Genomic DNA, 21261 nt, shown 5'->3' with positions numbered 1-21261 from the left:
TAATTGGCGACTCTTCCAAGAAGCTCATTTTATGAGAAGTCATGCTGATATTCATATTGCCAAAATGTTCCCTTCTGTTTGCCGCAGAGCATAAACCGGGACTTTCTATTTTTTTACTCCGTCGTTGGCTGATGGTGAACTCGCGAACGCACCCACCTTCCCGCGTTGATCCAGCTAACTGGGTGATAACAGCGATCAGAACCTCCATAAGTAATAACCTTCCTCGGTGGCAGTTAAATTTTCTTCTTCCGGTACGGTGGAGCCATATCACTCGCTGTTTGAGTTTTCGTTAGCCACGAGGAACCGCAAAAAGCTTGCCCCCCTTGGCAATGCTAGTCGAACATCCAACAGCACAGCAAGTCGGCATCGTGCTGCAGCCGAGCGCGTCTTCAAAAATGTAAAAAGCCTACGCTTACGCACAGCGCACATGTGTCCTGGTGTTTCTACGCTCACTAATGGCGCCGTTTTCCAGCGATAACGAAAGCCGCGCGCATTCTTCGTCACGTGTCAAGCCTCGTCCTATGGGAGAGCGAAAATTGTTTGCGCTACCTGTGAAACATACCGGGATCTCACTGTTTGAACCACGTATCTCTCCTCTAGTGGTGGTCATTGGTTTAAACGATTTGGAACAACCATCTGTCTATCCACGAAGGGAACAATTCGGCCGCTCAAGCTTTTCTGTCAACGCGGCCCGAGACGGGGAGAACGCCGCACTATGCGCTGCTGCCACGCAACGTTGCAAAGTATCAGCATGTACTACACCGTTATCAGGAGATCACGGTTCGGGGGCGCTTCGTTCACGCGTTGCCGTTTGCTGATAACGGTCCGTAGTAATGTAGTAATTTCTAATTGACAACCAGTGCCTTATCATACAACGTCGAATGGCTATTAACTCAGAGGCACGTGACCCTTTGCCAGCCTCTCACTCATCATATTTCTTAAGCGATAAGCTCCGACGGGGGTTGCCGCTGCGAGTCCAACCTCGCTTTCCGCGAACCCGTGCCCCTCGCTACTCAGAGGCTGGCTTTGGCGCAAGGCTTAACCCTCTAGCGGCTGAGCGTGCTTCGCAGGCGAAATTTGGCCCACCGCACGAAATGGCGACAACATTTTGCCCAAAATCAAACACATATTCTTAGATTAGATAGAATTAAACGCTAAAACCGTGATTTCTCCCGTAAGGCCAGCAATAGATACGATTTAATTCTGATGCCGAGTTCTCGAATTAAATACGAATATTAAACATATAATCGACGTCAAATCAGTTCTTCAGAATTCGGCAAGATGGAGGAAGGTTCAGCAAATTTTTTTCCTTTCATATAATCAATCATATTCAAAATTTTTGAATACTTGCACACTCCTACTTATGAGGTTCATGTCCCTTCTTGCAGGACTCAAATACATTCTCCTTGTCATATCATATCTCGGATATCACTGGAGTGAAACCACCTGCTTGTAACCATTGTTTCCATCAGTGTAAATTCCTTGTTTCGTGACGCATTGGTTAACATTCATACTAGATTGCTGTTTCACTGCGATTGTTTACTTGTTTTTTTTTCTGTTTTGGTACCTAATGTGTTCCTGTCAAAGTATTGTGTATTTCAACATTTGCTTCTGATATTTTTCTGTAATTTATGTCAAATGTCCTGCAAGCCACTCTGCTCTTTAAGTTATCTTGAAAGGTTCTGAAGGTGTCATAAGTATAAATGGATTGCTGAAGAAAATTTTATAGTGGTGTATTGTGTACTTTTTTTTCATCCGGCAGGTGATTCTGATGAGTGCGACAATCAACAGGGACAAGTTTTCGGAGTACTTCGACGAGGCGCCTGTCATCAGGATTCTGGGCAAGGCACACCCAGTCACTCGGTTCTTTCTGGAGAATCTCGTTTCAGAAAACATTGTGACCGCAAAAGCGTTTCAAAAGGTAATGGCACAAACGGCTGTCTAGAAGTTCTGGCTGTGTGAAACGCTTGGTCGCTCACGCTTGGTCTGTTCTCAGCTGTTGTGCCATGCACAATTTTGTCCAGTTGCTGCCTTCCATGCCTGCTATGCATAGCTTCAGTCCCTACAATAACTAAAATAGTGCCATTGCCTCTTCGCCTTTTCCATCTGTGTGATGATAATGACGATTTATAAGGACATCCCCTTAGATAACATAAACTAAACTCCGGATATTTCGAAATCCCAACTTTGAAAATACCAGGGAAAAGGCAATGGGGCAGCGTCGGCAGCGTCTCTTGCAATCGCTTTTCAAACGGTGGCGGCTTGCTAGCTGATCCAGATGCTGCGCCAGGCCGCACTACCCCGCTTATCTTTCCCCTTCTTTCTGTCTATCAGCGCTCGAGCACCTTTATGATATGATATGATATGGTTTATGATATGATAACATATCATAAACCAGCACTTTGCCTATCTATGCCTCGTACCACTGTGCCTATCTGGCAGCGTGTGGGCTAATCGCACCTGCTAAAAAGTGCCCATAATGTTGTTCAAGGTCACGATGAATACATTGTGACCACATTAATGAGTCCCTGACAGCATCCTAAACGAGGGTGAAAAATACAGAAAGAAGGGGAAAGATAAGCGGGGTAGTGCGGCCTGGCTCAGCATCTGGATCAGCTAGCAAGCCGCCACCGTTTGAAAAGCGATTGCTAGCGACGCTGCCGACGCTGCCCCATTGCCTTTTCCCTGGTATTTTCAAAGTTGGGATTTCGAAATATCCGGAGTTCCCCGCAAGAACTTTTCCAAGATAAGGGGTGAAAAAAGCATGAATTGACATCACTGCTGGAGAAACATTTCTACTTGACCGACATTTCGAGATATCAGAGTGCGACTTAATGAGGATTACGTATTCGTTACCTGCTGATATTAGTGATGAGCGTTCCTATGTTTACCTTCTCATAGCTTACAACTTGTTATATCTGTGTTTGTTATATCGAAGTTGGACGGCAAAGTCACAGCTCTCAATTTGTCATCTGTAGTGTGCTTCTGACGCGGTCCGGATTGTTCCTGACGTTTTCATGAACATCGTGGAGATGAAGCCTTCCGAAGCAATTTTCTGTTTCCTGCCCGGGTGGAACGAGATCAACAAAGTGCGAGCAGAGCTTTGCGAGGGAGCTCCAGCGAAGTTTGACAACTGGAATCTGCCGCTGCAATCGCGTCTCCGATACCAGGAACAGCAAAAGGTCTTTGAAAATCCTCCAGCAGGTTGGTTGGTTTATTGGTCGGAGAGATTATTGGCTGGCGGTACAAATCGAGTTGCCTATTTACTTGCTTTTAATCAGTTTAACATTCACTGCAAATTCAACATCGCTTTCTTTGGAAGCTTCCCACGGCCGATGGCATTAAACATTTATCAAATACTACATGTTTTTACTGCAATGTGTCAGACTTTATATAGATATGTTTATTTTGCTTTATATGCTCTTTATGTTTTGTACTGAACGCTGCCTAAACATCAGCGCCAGATACATACTACCACTCTGCGCTCATCCCTCATTGCAAAACCGCTGGATTGTCAAATTTTGCAGAGTGGTAGTGCTTTGCAGCAAGTTTAGTTTAATACAATAGATTTCAGTTAGTTCCACTCCGGTTCATAAATTTTTGGTAAATTCAATTAAGACTGAAATCCCAGCCTGCATCCATACTAAGCCCGCATCCAGCTATGGACAGAAAGTTTAGGTATTTTAATCCTAAAATTGGCCTTCACTGGATAATTCAAACTTGGCTGGTCAGCATCCACACACCCGACCCCAATGATGACGTTAGTACTGAATCCAATAGTGCAGTGTCTGTCCTGGCCATACTTTGGGCACAGTGATTGCGTCAGACACATGCCATTTCCGGTCAAAAACGCCTATTTTCGGCCTCCCCCAAGAAGATATTCAGGCAAAAACGATTGCTCACAATGATTTATTACAGCACTTACCCGATTTAATCGCACACCTTTTTGTCTAAGAAAATTCGGCCTAAGATTCCCGGTGTGGTGCAATCCGATATGAAACCAGGACCAAAACCAAGTTCATAGCATTCGCAAGAACCTACCGTGAGACCCAACCTAGCGAGCGTCATCACCATTGCAATCACAAGATGGCGACATCTAATGGCAACAGAACAAGTTATCACATAGCATGACGATGACGACGGGCTTCTTTCAGTATGATTACGTGAGCACATTGAAAAGATAACCTATTTTACACGTCGATCTATCAGCTACAAGTTGCACATGTTCTAGGCATTTGGAAAATCGCATGCGTCGAAGGATGAGCTATTAAAGTGGTTAGTCTTGGTTGTGGGCCACCATCCCATTTGCGATTTTTGTGGAGTCGTTTGATAGAATCGGAATATCAGACGCACTATGAACCGAACGGAGAGCGCGTAGAAGTTCTTCATACACAGTCTTAAGGTGCCCCGAGAGTAACGACGATAGACTTCGCCATAAACAGAGACATGCTACATTTTTATTGCTAAAAAATCCGGTGCACATTCGATTTCTACATTACATAAGAGCTCCGTCATTTTTATGTTAGCTTTCTGCTTTGAATCCATAAAATGTGGATGAGCGTTCGATTCAGGTACATGTTAAAATCAGACAAATACCAGCGGTGGGTTTGAAAGTCTTTTCTGCCTCTTTAAGGTACCTGCAAAACGATGTAAAGGTGAACTCGTGGAAGCTAAAGAGGGACTCATCTATGAGCATCGTGAATTTTAGCCTCTCAAAACCTTCAATTGATGTATATTAAATGTTTCGAAAACTTTTATTCTTGTTCTCGAAATTTTATTTTCAGTTCTTTTTTATTGCGCAAGAGCTCGTAACTTTTGAATAAACTAATATTGTTCAGTGAACTTTCCATGCTTCTTTCCTAAACATTAAGCTGTACAATGAAATTGAAAACCATGAATAACCTTTGAGGTTATAGGATTTCAATTCAAATGCAACCACCTGAAAAGACAATTTTTTTCTGCTATAACATACTTAATACTGATGACAGCGCAAATATCATGGTTCATTGCACAGCCTAGATATAAACCTACATTGCTGCCAATCCATTATCTTTTCATGTGGTAGTATCGGTACTTATGACTGCTGGCGTGACGGACATATTTTGGCTAATTTTTGGTAATAAATTGCAATTAGTTTTATTAGTTTTGGTTTGTTTACCTTACACACTCGAAGGGTCTTTTTTTAGCAGCCTTTCTGAAGGCAGACACAAAGCAATCAGTTTAGGGTCAAAATCTAAAAACATTTCCAAAAAGGTAGCAACATACCTTAACCCGACTCGCCGAATAATTCCTTTCTCAGGGTCGTATTATTACAACTCGACTGCACCATGTTAGCAGGCTTTACTTTTTAGCGGTTTGTAACCTTGGGACCTTCTGCATACGGTCAATCCCGGATATATTGAATTCGGAAATACAAAATTATTCTCTATATAGAATAGTTGTAAAATTACGTTTAAAATCCTATGCAAAAGTATAGCGATGTACTATGCGTACATTGAACTCCTGTTCACCGCCACACTCGATATATCGAACGCCGTGCCACGCCGTGCCCCTGCAAGTACACTTCTAATGGGGACCCGATCACTTCTTGCGTTGACCGAAATATTTATAGCTGGCAAAATTGAAATGCACTGTTTTGACAAACGCTGTCAAACAAGCGATTAATCTGATGGGCAATACATGCCATGGCCGAAAACTGAGCGAGGTGCTCTCAGTTTTGCTCGTTGCGTATATGGATGGCTGGTGCAAACTGCTGCTGTTCGTCATCGGCAGGAGCAGATCGCCGCTCAACTTCGAAAACGCAAAAGGTCTCTCGGTTAGTTGTACATTCCGCAAGGAAGCGTGGCTGAAATCTCTTTTGAGTGAATATATTGCGGACCCATTGTTATTTCCCTATGAATCACTGCTGCTCTTATCGCCAATAAAGAGTGATTGATTGTTTGATTGATTAGTTTCATACACAATAATTTCAAAGCGGACGTAGACGATGCCACTCAAAAGGAACAGCATTGCGACATGTCACAGCTATGGCAAAAACACGATGATTAGCATGCCTGCAAAGCTCTTCCACTCACTGGAAACCAACTCAGAAACCCATCTTTCATCACATTTCCTGCACTCTTCCTGCCTGCAGATGTGCGCAAGGTGATCCTGTCCACCAACCTTGCTGAGACATCCGTCACTGTCGACAACGTGGTGTACGTTGTAGGCACTGGTCTTCACCGAGATCAGTGCCTGCTCGGTACGTTCCCCATGTTGATGGCCAGTGTTCAGCAGCGAGCGGGTCGCGCAGGTCGTGTACGATCTGGAGAGTCATGCCACCTAATCACGCAAAATGAGTTCCTCTCCTGGGACCAGTTCAAGCGCCACGAGATACAGACGGCCGACCTAACAACGGTGGTTCTCGACTGTAAAGTAAGTGCAGCTTCACTCACTTCTTTGAAGTTAGGACAATTCATCATTAGTGCCACTGCTACAATGCTATAGACAGGACGGTGAACATTACTAGAAAAATATAGGATGAGAAAGGGCACATGGCTGGCACAACTAGCCTTATATACAACATGTGATCAAAATTCACAGGGTCTGTTATTTTATTCCTAAGAAGTCTTGAAGCCAAAAGCCCAAGTGCCGATGCGTTAAAGACGGACGCATGACGTACACATCCCAGAAATGAGCAGTCAATTGGCTGGCACACCTCTACAAATTGTCTTGGAGTCTGGCTGACCTGTATTTGCTGCTGCATTCTATTCTTTAGTTGTCACCCACTACAGTCAAGCACGGATATAGCATTATTACGCCCAGAAATGGATATAACGACTTATCTGACATGCTGAAGTAAATCTAAAGTGCTTATCGCTGATAACAGTATCAAGTTTCACTTCAGGGTTTAACTTTGATCCCCTGAAAGCAGCCAAATTGTTCCAATGTCGTCGTATCATGGTGTTGAAAAGCTATTTTCTTTCAGAAATCTTGCGTTCATGATGATTCTTTATATGTTTTAACGATGTCGGATTCAGTGATTCTGTATTTTCATATGCCAAATATTGTATGTAATCAGAGCTGTTTTGTGTCGTATGCTGCTTCTTTTTAAAAAGCTACCACGTTGCATACATTGCCAACTAGGCAGCATAACAGCTTTAAAGAAAATTGTTGCTTTCTTCAGACCATTGCAGCCAATGCACCACACCTGCCCGATGACGAAATCGAAGAGGAGGCATCCGGCAGGGACGTGGTGCCCGACAACGCCGGCGCCAAAAGAACTATTTACGACATCATGACAGGACGGCAGCTCACAGTGTCCAGCAAGTCCAATCTCCGGATAGACCGTGAGCTCATGGCGAAGGTTGAGAAGTCATGGAAGTACTAGAAGAGTGCAAGACTACAGCGTCCAATATTTCCACGCAGGTGAGAAACCGGTAGCGCCATGCATATCCTGGGCCAACATGGAACCTAAAATTGTCTTCTTCCTGAAAGGACCTACTGCGACAAAGTTTCACATTGGCTAAATTTGTTGTAGATAAGCAGTACGGCTCAATCGAAATAAGATTGACAAAGCTGTAAGGGCTAGCAGTTACCTAATTCATCTAAATAACACCTTAGCTTGCAATGTGACCATGCAGTGGCCAGAAAATAAGCTGCTGATTTCATAACCGTGCGCGCACGCTGACTTCGTTGTCGTGCCTAGACACCCTGACAAGCCCTGGTTCTCACCACTTTGGATCCTGTGCCATGTTTGGTGTGTGCTAATGGTAGCACTTCGTTTAACTTCTGGTATAAATATGTGGGCCATTATTGTCCTTAATGAGGTTAGAAGAACTGGTGAGGCTTATACTGTGCTGACGAACGGCCACGTCCTCTGCTAAAGAGGTCTTCCAGATAAGAGATAATTCGGAGTGGGATGTCTAATCCATAAGGACATAGCGGGCAACATTGATGAATTCTACTGCATTAATGAGGGGGTAGCAGTAGTGCTAATCAAGCTAAACAATAGGTACGGAATGAAGGTAGTGCAAGCCTACACTCCAACCCCTAGTCGCGATGATGAAGAAATAGAAAAGTTTTATGAAGATGTTGAATTAGCAATGAGAAAGCTACAAACTCAGAATACCATAGTCATGGGCGACATCAATGCAAAAGTGGGAATAAAGCAGGATGGTGAACTAGCAGTTTGCAACTGCGGCATCGATTCTAGGAGCTCTAGAGGAGAGATCTTAGTAGAATTCGCGGAAAAGAATAGGCTCCGAATAATGAAAACCTTCTTCAGGAAGCGCAGCAACAGGAAGAGGACCTGGAAAAGCCCTAAAGGAGAAACAAGAAATGAAATAGATTTCATAATCTCTGCCGATCCCAGCATAGTGCAGGATGTAGAAGTGTCAGGGTAAAGTGCAGTGACCATAGGTTAATGAGGTTCAGGATTTCTCCTAATTTGAAGAAAGGGTAAAATTCGTCAAGCAGGAACAGGCCAACCAAGTGGCAGTATAAGGGCAAAAGCACAACAATTCAGGCTGGCGCTCACAAACATGCCGCTTTGGAAGGGGAAGATGAAGATAACATAGAGGTAATGAATTAAACCGTAACTAGGCTGATTTCAGAAGCATCGATTGACGTGGGAGGTAAGGCACCAAGGCAACCCTCAGTTAAGCTCTCCCAAGAAACAAAAGACCTAATAAACAAACGACAAAGCATGAAAATGTCCAACTCAAGAGATCACATAGAATTCGTTGAGCTGTCAGAACTGACCAACAAGAAGAAAGTAAGCGATATTCAAAATTATATAGTGGGAAAAATTGCGGAAGCCGTACAATAGGGACAGATAATGAAATCTGTGAGAAGAAAACTTGGCATAGGACAAGGCAAGGTGTATGCACTGAAAGATCAGCAGGGTAGTATCAGCAGTAATTGCAATAATATAGTAAACACAGCAGAAGAGTTCTACACTGACCTGTACAGTACCTAGAGAAGTCACGCTACCTTCATTCAAAGTACTCATGAACAGGATACAGAGGCTATTTCTATAACTAGCGATGAACTTAGAAGGAACATGCAAGACATCACCCGGGGAAAACTGACAGGAGAAGATGGAATAACAGTCGATTTAATCAGAGATGGAGGAGACATCTTGCTTAAAATGTTTACCGCACTTTGTACGCAGTGCCTCATGACTTCAAGTGTAGGAGAGAACGGGAAAAATGCCAACATTAAACTAATCCATAAGAAATGAGATGTTAAAAAACATAATAATTATACACCCATTAGCTTGCTTTCAGTATTGTATAAAATATTCGCTAAGATAATTTTCAATTAAAGGAGGGCCACACTTGACTTCAGTATAACCAAGAGAACAGGCTGGCTTCAGGAAGATATATTCTACAATGGATCACACCCATGTCGTCAATCAGGTCATTGAGAAATCTGCGGAATAGAATTAACCTCTATATGACTTTCATGGATTTTGAAAGGGCATTTGATTCAGTAGAGATACCAGCAGTCATACAGGCAATGCGTAATCAAGGAGTACAGGAGGCATACGTGAATACCTAAATTTCACAGTTACCTCAGTTATCCACAAGACAAGTAGGACGTTACCTATCAAGAAAGCGGTTAGGCAGGGAGGCACAATCTCTCCAATGCTATTCACTGCATGCTTCGAAGTATTCAATCCATTAAATTGGAAAAGCTTAGGAGTGAGGATCAACGGCGAATATATCAGCAACATTCGGTTTGCAGATGACATTGTCCTGTTCAGCAACACTGGGGACGAATTGCAACAAATGATTGAGGACCTTAATAGAGAAAGTGTAAGAATTGGGTTGAAGATGAATACGCAGAAGAGAAAGATAATGTTCAATAGCCTGGCAAGGAAAGAAGAATTCTGGATCGCCTGTCAGCCTATAGAGTCTGTAAAGAAGTACGTTTATCTAGGTCAATTACTCACAGAAGACCCTGAGCACGAGAAAAAAAATTTACCGAAGAATAAAATTGGGTTGTAGTGCCTACGGCAGGCATTACCAAATCCTGATTGGGAGCTTACCACTGTCATTGAAAAGTGTACAATCATTGCATTCTACCGGTTTTAACACATGGGGCAGAAACTTGGAGGTTAACAAAGAAGCCCGAGAACAAGTTAAGGACCGCACAAAGAGCGATGGAAAGGAAAATGTTAGGCGTAGCGTTAAGAAAGAGGAAGAGAGCGGGGTGGATCCGAGAGCAAACGGGCATAGCGGATATTCTAGTTGACATAAGAAATAGAGCTGGGCATGCCATGTAATGTGTAGTGTAGATGACCGGTGGACCATAAGAGTTACAAAATGGGTGCCAAGAGAAGGGAAGCGCAGTCGAAGACGGCAGAAAACTATGTTGGGTGATGAAATTAGGAAATTTGCAGGGGGAAGTTCGAATGAGCTGACGCGGGACAGGGTTAATTGGAGATTACAGGGATAGGCCTTCGTTGTGCAGAGGACAAAAAATAGGCTGATGATGATGATAAATGTTTGCTAGCTTTCTGTCATGCATCTTCATGCCATTTTCTAGGTTATTTTATGTGGCCCAACATTTCATTGCAATGTCACCTCAGAGCCGTGCTGACTTGACACTATCAAGTTGATATTCTATTTGTATGGTATATGAAGAGGTCTGAACTTTTGAAGTTGTAGAGAAAGTATTGGCAAACATTGTAACTACCTAAAGTATTTGTTTTAATACTTGTTTGTGTGAATGGGTACCATTTTCGGCACCTAAAAGGTGCATGCTTCATGGCATTATGATACATTGTTTCGCCCAATTCTTTATATCTGCAGCTTCATCGTGATGTCATGATTTTTATGGCATAACCTGCTCTAGTATGAAATTAAAATCTCTTCCTTTCAAAACTTAGTACTTGCAGGGTGTCATCCTGTTATGTACGAGAAGCTTATTCCGAAGTTCTTACAACATCGAAAAATATTCGTGTGGTTGTACCTCTATACAACAAATTATTTTATATAACAATTTAATCTAAAATATCATCCCCTCACGTGTGATAGTTTCTACGATAGAATACAGGTTTGTACACTCAAGATCCCATATAATGAACATAGATGCCATCTTTTTATATATATATATAAAAAAGATGGCATCTATGTTCATCTATGTTCTATCAATGTTCATCTATGTTCTATCTTCTCGTATACGAGAAGCGCATGCTAGAGTTCCTACAATTGAATATGTGGGTCAGTACAGTTAAACTGATATAAGGAATTATCGACATAATGAAGTAATTATCTTAAATGTTTCTTGTCGCTATCAGCGTGGGACGAATACATGCCTGTAGCTTATAGTTAAGCCTCAATATAACAAAGTCGGTCAAATCGGCAATTTGCTTCTTTATGCTGAAATTCCATCTTTCATGCGAATAACTACAGTCGCCGATGGATTCTTCTTATATGGAACGGGCCACGAAATTTTGCAAATTATTGGGCAATCAGAAAAGGCTAATTTGAATAATACAAAAATTCATTAAGGGTCGGCGACTAAAAATAAATTTTATGCTGTGTCGACGATAGCATGCCATCAGCAGTAGAAAGCGAAACCAACCACGCTTTTGCGTCCACTCCTCCCCCGCGGCTGTAAGTGTCACCTGCAGTGGGCCGACGCTATCACGAAAAGCACTGACAGTGAGGAGTGAATGCTTTGTCTGCGTCTCGCTTCGAGTCGCTGAAACTTGACATTACGGGAGTTTCCATTTGTTGTGTCGGCATTCTTTGCGGCGGCATTGAAATTTCTTTATATTGAAATCATGAATAAACACACTTCGTTATATTGAGGTTGTAAATGCACAAGAACTGATATAACTCATTATATTGAAAATTTCGCTATACAGCGGACTTCCATTATTTCGACCCTGACGAAACCGACAAAGTCGTTCGAATTATTCGCCTCGTCTAATAAAACAAGATGCAGAAAAACGCCAAAACGCTGCTTCATTTTGCAGTATTTGACCCGAGCCAAATACGCCCCCGAATCAAATCTGCACCCACTTTCTATGTATTCAAAGTACAAACCTAACGTAGATGTTACATTACATCTCCCGAACGTTTACATCTCACGCACTCGATTGTTAAGAATGGCGACCCGTTTCCTAAAGTGAGCTTCGCCAAACGGTGTTTTTGTGTCATCTTTGCCGCATTATAGCCTTGTTATGAGGTAAAGTGAGCGAATGTCGCGAAGGCAGTATTGGTTCCATATGCAATTGCATCGCGTCGGCAATTCTTAGCTCAATTTCCTTGGAAAACAGTAGCTATGCATATTAGAAGCCCAGTTTCCTCAGAAAATAATACGCATGCATTATAATCAGGTAAATACGGTAATCTGACATTGTGAAGTAACGTTATTGCTTGAAAATCCTCCTAGGGTGGGCTGAAAATCGGCGTTTTCAACTGGAGACAGGAGTTCAACGCATGCACTGTAGCCTAAGCTCCGCCGAAACAGACACTTCCACTAAAGGGGTCATTATTCTAGTTACCATAGGTATCAGGTGCATGTGTGCAGACTGGTCAAGTTCGAATTATGTGGCAAATGCTAATTTTAGGATTGAAATATCGAACGTTTGGGTCTATATGTAATGAGTCCAGGTATTTATTTGTACTCCGAATGCGTCACAGTGAGACGCGTACGCCGGAGGGTGCTTTTATTTCAGCAGAGAGGCTCTGTTTGTTTCGCCAATTTCAATACCAATGTTGAGACTTGCAGAGAGCGTTGTAGGCTGAGTTATAGCGTTCAATCCATCGGTATACTTTGACTTCACAGCAAAAGGTGCTAAGAAAATGTTAGTATATACATATATACCTCTATATCTGTACATCCATAGGTACCAAAAGAGCAAACGTCTGGTTCTAAACTAAGAAGAGAAAAAATGCCCCATCATGTTTGCAACTCTATACTGAGTAATATACCAGAAACGACACATTTCTATAACCTGCCCATATCGGATCGTATGATAGGGACAGTAACACCGATAACTTATTGTAAATACGACGGCTCAAAAGAAAGTAAAAGGCCTGGACACCTGAAGTATACGCAGTCATGGAAAGGACACAAAAAACTGCAGTAATACAAGGAATGGGAAAGTTGCTCTTTATGTACGGGATACAAAGAAAGGTCACATAGGCACAGAAATACTATGCAAATAATAAATACACAAAATAAACAAACATGCAGTCCAACTTAACAAGCGATAGAGAACGATGTTGGTTCTCTATAGCGACTCTACATTGCCACTGTGCCCACCGAGCCCAAAGGCTAGCGTGGCTTGCGTGAGCTCGGTCGCTTGAACATACGAGGCTCAAGGATGGTCTTACAGAAATAGTTCCACCTTGTGAGAGTTCAAAATTCTCTGGTTTTATGTGCTAAGCAAATAAGGATATGATTATGAGGCTGCCATAGTGTGGGACTCCGGATGAATTTTTGAATGCCTAGGATTCTTTAACGTGCACCTAAATCTAGCAACACCAGCATTTTTTTCTTCTTTTCTTTTTTTCACATTGGGAAAATAACGAGTTGCGGTCATGCTGTCCGCAGCGCTGTGAAAGAAAGGGGAAATTGTCATCTCCTTGACTAAATATAAATAGCACGCAGCTGCAAAGAAAACCCATACGGATTGTTTTAAGATAGAACGCTCCGCAATTAAACAAAAATGTGTCCTGGCCTTGGTATCGAAACCGGGACAAACGCCTGTTTGTGAAAAGTGAAAAATAAAAGGTATTCTGAAGAATATTCAATTAGCTGTGCAAAGCATACCTTTAGCAGCTTCAGCCAGGTACGAACCCACTGCCATATAGTGAGTTGGATCTGCTGTATATTTCCTGTATTTCCTGGATGTGCCTCAGGCAACACATGCAGTTAGCGAGATGGACTCTCTTGTGGGATCAGTCACACACAATCGCATCCTTCCTCTTCTTCTGGCAGGTTGCGCCCGCCCAGCGTAGCCGGCAGTATGGCGGTGTGCACACGGAGCGGCGCACAATGACGACAGGAAGCCCCTGTGAGCTCGTGCAGCCCCCCATTTGCGCCTGCCGCTTACTCCGTAGCTCCCTGCTCCGGCTGTTCCGCAGAACAGCTCCAGGCTCTGCAGGAGGCCGTACCATTCACTCGCCTGTGTTTATCTGAGCTCAAAGGTTCACAGCATGGTCGCTGCGGCGCATGTTGCCAGAGAATTTCACCTGAACCGACTTCACCGATACCCTGTGCTCACTACACATGTGGAAACGAATTCAAGTCCTTGGTACGCTTGAGTGCTGGTCTACCGGGGCAAGGCTCACCGTGGAAGTCCCCGGGAAGCGCTGCTATCACCTGGACGATCGTGCTGCGATACGGTGGTACCACTTGCGGAGACCGCCAATGCTTTTCTTCCGTAAATTTTTGTATTCGTTCAATATATTTGTGTGAATGTAGTACTGTTCGTCATGTTTGAAATATAGCTGATCGTGATTGAAGTGTGTTGCTGCATGAGTCGTTTCCATAAACACGCGTTTAGTGCGCCACAGTAACGGGCAAATTTAGGCGAGCCTTATACTTTAATTTTGTTCTCACTTTCATTCTCTCTATTGTGTTCCTGATATTGCTGGTAAAAGCAACAACATGTTATTGACAATACTACGCGATCACACGCATGGTAGGCCAGACAAACGAAGTGTTTCGAGTGCTCGGCTATAACATACTGAAAGGGAATATAATTCACGCTAGCATGAAGTCCTCTTGATTTCAACTAAGGCCTTCCTCGGAAAGAAGTCATCCTAATGTCGCTATGATTCAATTTTCTGTTTAAGAACTCTTTGTTGCAAGTGCAGCAAAGCACGAACACATTGTCCCATACAGAAAAATGTGTTCACCTCAAATAACTATATATAAGAAAGTCCCGTGGACTGCTCTTTCAGCGCGCACCAAAGCTAATGGCAGCTGAGGTAGAAAATCCCGTGAATATAGAGTCGTTATTATGTCTACGAAAACTAGTGTGCAGAGATCCACTATACTGTTTCTATCATAAGGCTTTTTTTCGATGAGCCGCGACGATATTACGCATCGGAGCCAACGAGGAGCAGCGAAGGGGCATTTATACCACAGAAGCTGTATAATTCATTCTGATGATTTAGAATTACACACAATGATGGCGCTTTTAGTAATTCCACCATGATCATCCTCTCGTCAGAGTAATGATACACTCCGCAATAAATAACACATTCATGATTAGTAGCAACACAGTCTCGCACGTGCAGACCATTACTTTGCAAACTTGTAGACCAATTGCGAAATGCTAAGAGCAGTAATACGTCGTGATACAGTCGTTGCTCTTCGGAATGTAACGAGCGAGAGAGAGGGAAACCATCACTGAGGACAAAGAAATTAAGCGAAGCCAATGCCGCCATTAAAAGTTATATGTATTTTATTATGATATTGTCGCAAGACGCGCAGAACAGCACACAGGACGACCGTGCGATAACAAACACAAGCTCTCTATTCAGAGGTTCAAGAATAATTGCTTTCTTGCTTGCCTACGAGAGTGGCTCACACCCACTATGGGGGATTGGCCACGAAACGGGTGATTTAAGAAAAAATTATCGGAGTTTAATGGGATTACTTTTGAGAAATTTTGAATGGCTAAAGAAATCAAGTCAGATAAAATTTAAGAATTTAGCAAGGAAATCGCCCTGATTCAATTATATAACCCACAACAGCTGCGCCGACATCCCTATGACAATGTCCCAGAAAAGTGGCACCGAAAGATAGAATATCGGGAATCGTAATATTCAATCCAGCACAGTGAAATTTTTCTTCTAAAGCGTGTTTTCTTAATGAGGAAAAACGGCGGTATGACAGGAAGAAGGGTTCTATTGTTTCATCTTCACCACAGATTGAGCACAAGGAGGAGGGCACCAGAACAAATCGATGCAGATAACAGTTGAATGTAGGAATTCGACTTCGGACTTTGGTAAAGAGCACTTCAAGTTTTCTATTATGGCAAACTTGTCTATTCCAAGGAAATAGGAGGTGTCGATTTTGTTAATGACAGGTTCCAGGAGTGTTGTATGACTGCCCGTCTGCTAAACGTACCCGCGATTATGAAATCTGATAAAGGAAGAATCGGAACTATTGAACCACTAAGGGAAGCTCTCGGCAAGCTGTCGGCTAATTCATTGATAACTAATCCTTTATGACCAGGCACGCATACCAGTCTAATTGTTGGTAAGTGAGAAGGTATAAGACATTGAAATGTAATTGAAATCTGTGAGTCACTACTTGCAGTGAGAGCTGAACATAACGATAAATAATTTGTTACTATTACAACTTCCGAGATTGATGAGTGCACTTTTCGTAGAGCCAATGTAACCGCCAGAAACTCAGCTAGAATTACTGGTATGTAGTCTGGAAGTCGTAAAGAGGACGACCAGTCAAAAGTGGAAGAGAAAATTCCAATTCCAGATTTTTCTTCTGATTTCAATGCATCTGTTGCTAAGACGGCTTTTATTTTTAACTCCAATAATGGTTTTGTAACAGGTCATTTAATATTTACATGTTGTAACGCTTTAAGCTATCAGATGGTATTTTGCATGAATGGAATGAATTCACTTTTATAAAAGTATGCTGATTACTCGCTCATTTACGATTCTTTAATGAAAGAAATGCGTTGGCAACCATAGAAATTGCGCACTTTCGTTCATATGCCAATGCACCGCCATGTTTAAACACCGACATTATTGTTGAGTGAATTCCATATATGCCCCTTTAAATTATAGTCTCCTGCTTGATTAGCCGACGCATGGATGTGTGGTTATCCAGTGAGTGAGTGAGTGAAATAACTTTATTGAGGTCCAGAGAAGACGCAGGGGACACCCCGCGCCACCCGGCTAGTCCCACGTAGGGACCGGCAAGCCGAGCTTGACGGCCCGATCGCGGGCACTCTGGACGGCCAGGGTTTGGTCGTTGAGTTCGGAGCTGCCCAAAAGCGCAGCCCACCTATCCTCGCTGAAGGCGGAGCCGATGGCTTCACACTCCCACAACACATGGTTAAATGTTGCCGTTAGTCCACAGGCAGGGCAGTCCGCACTGGGATACCTTTCAGGGTATATAGCGTGAAGAACCGCAAGGTTAGGATACGCACGAGCTTGTAAAAGTCGAAGGGTCACCGCCCGCGCCCTGCATAAGGCAGGGTGCGGGAGGGGGAATACCCGTCTTGACAGATAATAATGCTTAGTGATTTCATTATACGTCATCAATGGTTCCCCGCGGGGTAGGGGGACTGCGGAGGCGGCGCGGTCAGTGAGTCCTCGCGCGGCCTCGTGCGCGCTCTCATTAGGGTTAGAGGGAGAGCCCTCAATCGACCCCAAGTGAGCGGGAAACCAAATGAGAGAATGCGGAGAGATACTTTTGAAGCTTTGGAGAATGCGAAGGGCCTGAGGGGAGACCATCCCGGTTTGGTAGGCCTTAATGGCCGCCTTAGAATCGCTATATATTACCTCTCTGCGACCATCGAGCACAGCCAGCGCGATTGCAACCTGTTCGGCTACAAATGGCTTCGAAGTGCGTACTGTAGCGCAGCAAGTGATCTTGGAGTTAGAGTCGACGATGGAGACGGCGAACGCCTCTTGTTGGACATAGGCCGCGGCATCCACGAAGCTTGCCTCAATGTGGTTGTTACGTACATGTTCGAGTAGAGCTCTACCCCTGGCCCGACGTCTGCCGACGTTGTGTGTGGGGTGCATATTGCGGGGAATGGGCGCGATGTGTAGTTGAGATCTGATGTCGCTGGGAATGCGCACGGCGTCGGGGCAATGGTCGACAGGGTAGAGGTCCATCTCATCGAGTATCTTGCGGCCCGCCGGGGTGCCGGATAGCCTGAGCAGCTGTGAACGCTCTTGCGCCTCTATTATTTCTTCGAGCGTGTTGTGCACTCCGAGCTTTAACAGGTATTCGGTGTGAGTGCTCACAGGTAAGCTGGTTATCCAGTTTCTGGAACTCTGCGTTCATCATTATAATGTTTGTAGGGAGAGTACGCAACTTCGGCGCATGTTGCGGCTTTGACACATCTCATTTTTTTTAGTCGTAACCTTGATGTGCATCTTATCCTCGACGCTTCCACCCACCATAATTCGTTAGTGGCTTGGGAGTTATACACGAAATCCATCCGCGGAGGCCGTATTTCAATGGGGGTGAAATACAAAAACGCCCATGTACCATGCATTGGGTGCACGTTAAAGAACTCCAGGTGGTCGAAATTAATCCCGAGTTCCCCACTATGGCGTGCCTCATAATCAGATCGTGGTTTAATGGCGCTAGCATGCACCTAGCGACATGGTTTCTCAAGGTACACCCTGGAAGTAGATCTGAGGCATCCGGAAGTTGAGGTGTTTCCGAAACCGTGCGAATAATAAAACCCCATCTAAAAGGAGGGTAACGTTCAAGTTAACATTTGTATAGAATAGATATGATATAAGAAGATAAGTTTAGTTAAGGAAAGTGCCAGTAATCCGTGAGGTCTTTGTAATCATTGTGATTACTATCATCATCAGCAATGGCTCGAGCATCGTGGTAATTTTCCACAGCTTACAGTTACTGTATATGCTCCCTTCGGGAGCAGAGTTGCACATAGGTCCGCCACCTTGCCCGCAGATACATCCGTGCTAAGCAGCAAAGCCACTCCTCTTGAATGCAGGATATGGAGCGGCTCAGCTGCCGATTCTGCTTGCGCCTTCAACCTTGAAGGCCAGGTGGCGCGGCAGGCATCAGCGCGCAGAGGCTCGCGAGGACGTTGGCGCGGCGGGCGGCAGTGCAGGCCGTGGAAACTCTATGGCGCAGGCGGAGCCGTGAAGTTGGCTTTCCCTCAAAACGATGCTTTTTGCGCATGTGACCAGGTTTGGCGACTAGAGCGCAAGCGGCGCGTTCAGTAAGAAGCGCAACTCTGCTCCGCAAGGGGAGCATATACAGTAACTCTACCACAGCTGGCTCGTTGCCGCGCGAACGCGCTCGTGCCACTGCTCGCTCGTTGGTCGTCATCGTCGTCGTGTTCTTCCACAGCAGTCTCCGTTACCGCTCATCATTCCAGCGTAGAATTTCACTTCTCTTCTGTCGTCGTTTTGTTTACTCAAAATAAAGGGAGAACCGTTTCGTGTGAAGACCTGCAGTGTTCCCTAACTTTGTTGCTTGGCGGCAGTGCTTTTCAAAAGCAGCGTTCATTATCGTTATGAATTGTCAACGCAGTTCGTAGGAGCCGATTACAGGTGGTGTGGAAGCTGGCGTGAGCATGCTTCACAATGTCGACGAGTGTGGCTCAGAGGCTTCTCCAGAATACAGTGTCGGTGTCTTGGGCTTCACCCGCCCATCCGCCCGCGTGACACTCTGCCATATGTGTTGACGATGCTGAAGTCCACAAAGGCAGAGCGCCACCATAGCAGATGTTACCCCATCCACGCCGGGAGCTGAATCTGGAAGCCGCTCCACAATTTCCGCCAATTCCAACATAGAGATTTCTGTAAAATCATCTGATGCCCTACGTTCAGAGCAGATGTAGAAGATGTAGATGTAGAGAGAAGTAGAAGAAGCGCGAGATACGTTCGGAAGCATTCGCTGTGGCTCCTGTCTCTTGGCCAGGTTTTGGGTGATATTAGGCTTTACTAATCTTATTTATTGAGGTATGACATCAGCTTCATCCTAGGCTAATGTCCAAGAACTCCCCCGGCGGGGGTTTTTCCCCTTGGACGGCCTCTACTCCAACGGATGAATTACCTCTAGATTTGTTCATCCGCAGGGGTGTGAGCAGCATCCCGGTGGCTCTGGTTCCTTCAAATGGAGGCTCTATACGTCTGACCAACCCCCAGGCGATCCTGAAAGCTCTGCAGGCTGCTACATCTTCATACCAGACCATCACGGAAGTGAGGCAGTTCGGCCGCGGAGGTATCGTGTGTCGATCGCCAGAACAGTCCTGTGTCGCGGATTTGCTTAGGTGTTCATCTTTCGCGTCATTACCGGTGAGTGCCTACATTCCTGCTCACCTCGCCTGCACTAAGGGAATAGTCAGAGGTGTCGATGCTGATCTTTCTCCCGCTGAAACACTAGAGAGGTTGTCTGGGACTGGAGTAATTGCTGTTTACCGATGCAATCGAATGGTAGACAATAAGCGGGTCCCAACAGAATCGGTGATTGCAACTTTTGCTGGAACTTCCTGCCCATCAGAACTAAAGGTGTGGCCCCTTGTATTCAGAGTTGAACCCCTGGCATCGCGTCCGCTCCAATGCCGTAATTGCTGGCGGTACGGTCATAGTATGGCAGGGTGTAAGTCTAAACAACGTTGTTGCGCATGTGGGGACGAACACGCTCAAAGTGATTGTAGTGCCCAAGAAGAGCGATGCTGTCTCTGTGATAGAAATCACCCAGCCGATTATTCTAACTGTTCTGTTAGGGCTCAAGAATTACAAATGATTGAAATAATAGACCGACGACGCTGCTCTAGGATGGAGGCAATAAACATTGTGAAAAAAAGGGCATCTGGCTATGCGGGGATTATAGGCAGACAAAATCTTACCGCGGACCTATCACTTACTGCAACTATAGAGGCCGCTGTGGAAAAGGCAGTTACCAAAGCTATGGAACGGTTGGCAATGAGCCTGGGTGAATGTATCTCACAGGCCATCTCTAGTCATTTGTCTCATTTGATGCAAACTACCTGCCCAACTCCTGTGACAACGCAAACAATTGATCCTGAGCACCAAGCTAGTCATAAAAGCTCAGATACCATTCCTTCCAATGATGATATTCAACCTTCGACTTCATCTTCCAAGGGCCCTACAACTGGTAATCTGATTAACACAGATTTGGAAATGACAGAGGTGGAACTAAATTCTAGAGCATATAAAAGAACCATGTCTTCTATCAATGAAGACTCTTCCCCCGGTCCTCACTCAAAAGCTAAGAAAAGTCAGTCCAGTGCTGTGCTAAAGCAAAGCATTCTACAGAAGGCAGTTTCGGCTGCTGCACTTTCCAAAACATAGGATCGCTAAAAGTGCTTCAGTGGAACTGCCGCTCTTTATACTCTGCTTCAGTAGATTTATCTTGTCTAACTTCTCAACTTAATCCTGATTTAATTATGTTACAAGAAACGTGGCTAAATTCTGCGAAATCTTTTCAAATAAAATTCTACAGATCATTTCGTTTAGACCGTCCTACAAGAGGTGGCGGATTAATTACACTCATTTCATCTAGAATTTGATATAAGGCTAAAATTTCATTTCAAGT

Source organism: Dermacentor silvarum, chromosome 1, assembly GCF_013339745.2.
Source record: "Dermacentor silvarum isolate Dsil-2018 chromosome 1, BIME_Dsil_1.4, whole genome shotgun sequence".
NCBI lineage: Eukaryota > Metazoa > Arthropoda > Arachnida > Ixodida > Ixodidae > Dermacentor > Dermacentor silvarum.
Note: the sequence above shows the minus strand (reverse complement) of the source record.